The sequence below is a fragment of the Dendrobates tinctorius genome, unplaced genomic scaffold (assembly GCF_039654945.1).
Source record: "Dendrobates tinctorius isolate UK_male_01 unplaced genomic scaffold, ASM3965494v1 ptg000188l, whole genome shotgun sequence".
NCBI classification, from domain to species: Eukaryota; Metazoa; Chordata; class Amphibia; order Anura; family Dendrobatidae; genus Dendrobates; species Dendrobates tinctorius.
Genome location: NW_027361855.1, coordinates 1,938,214 through 1,940,000, shown reverse-complemented (window position 1 = coordinate 1,940,000; position 1,787 = coordinate 1,938,214).

Below are 1,787 nucleotides of genomic sequence, written 5' to 3'. Positions count from 1 at the left end.
AATGCACAGCATTATTCACTGCTGTACACCCTCTGGTCACTTGATAAATGAGCTGCAGATGCATGGGGCCCCCTTTGTAGGTGGGGGCCCCAGTCATCTGCCTGTCCCAAACGCCTGAAACATGTGACTGTTTTAAAGGGAATCTGTCAGGAGGGTTTTGCTATGTACTCTGATGGCAACATGAGGAAGGGGATGAGACATTCAGGAATGTGTCACTTATTAGGCTGTGTGCTGTTTCTATACAATATTAATAATGAATGTTTTATCACCAGGAGATAACTGCTCTCAGGCTAGGTGCCTGAGTGCCCCCTCCTCCCACCATGCCACCTCCTGACATAAGCAGCCCACTGTCAATAGAAAGGTAGCTCTCTGATCTTTGCTACAGCCAGGAGCTCAGATATTGCCACAATTGCTGCCTATAATAAACAAAGTGACTCATCACTGAAGTCAGGACCCTGCTCTCACTATGTAGCAAAAACCTGGTGATTCCCTTTAAGAAAAAGTTTATTCAAACTAAAAGGAATAAAAATGGCATCAGTGACGTAACTACAAAGTTATGGGCCCCGGTGCGAACTTTCAAATGGAGCCCCCCCATGCCAAAATACACGCACATCTCCGCTCCGTACACCTCGTACACACGAGTCTCCGCTCCGTACACACGCGTCTCCGCTCCGTACACCTCGTACACACGCGTCTCCACTCCGTACACCTCGTACACACGCGCCTCCGCGATGCCAAAATAATTTTTCACTTTAAAATAGTTTTTATTGTATAAAAGTGACAAAACACAAAGAAATAATATAAATGAGGTATCGCTGTAATCATACTGACCTGAGGAATAAAACTGCCACACGGAACGGCATAACCCCCTCCCCCCCAAAAAAAAAGCAATTCCTGAATTGCTGGTTTTGTTCATTCAACCTTCTAATAATCGGAATAGAAAGCGATCAAAAAGTGTCGCGTGCCAGAAAATGGTACCAATAAAAAACGTCAACTTATCATGCCAAAATCAAGACCTCACATGAGTCTGTGGCCAAAATATGGAAAAATTATAGCTCTCGAAATGTGGTGATGCAAGAACTATTTTTTGCCATATAAAGTGTCTTTTAGTGTGTGACAGTAGCCAAACATAAAAACCCAATATAAATCTGGTATCACTGTAATCATACTGACCCGAAGAATAAAGTCGCCTAATCACTTATACCACACGAGGAACGGCGTAAAAAATAAATAAAACCTATTCTTCATCTGCTGTTGATTTGTTCATTCTGCCTCCCAAAGATCGCAGTAAGGCTCGGCGCCTATTTATCTTTTCGTGAGAACTTTCACTGGGGTTTTCCATGTAAATCTCTGAAATACGTGATTCAGACAGAACCCCGGCAAAAGATTCCCTATAATGAGGCAGATGTAGGCACTGGGGTTGCTGCTGTCTGACCTGTGATCTGGCGGTGTGACGTATGCTGTGATAACAAAATAGGTTACGTCCGAGAGTGGACCCTCTGGATCACGGCACTGGAGCTCCCAGGGGTGAGCGCGCCAGGTGGTGCCGACCCCTATACAGGGGCCGTTAGGGGCAGACCCTCAGAAGACAGATACCGCGACTGCTAGAACCAAGAGGGGCGGCTCGAAGGACTGAGTGGAGGGTGCCGGACTGAGAACTGGAGTATAGGACTGGGCACTGGAGTACAGGATGGAGACATGGAGTGCGGGACGGAGACATGAAGCACAGGATTGGGCAGTGGAGTGTAGGACTGGGCACTGGAGTACAGGAGGGAGACACGGAGTAC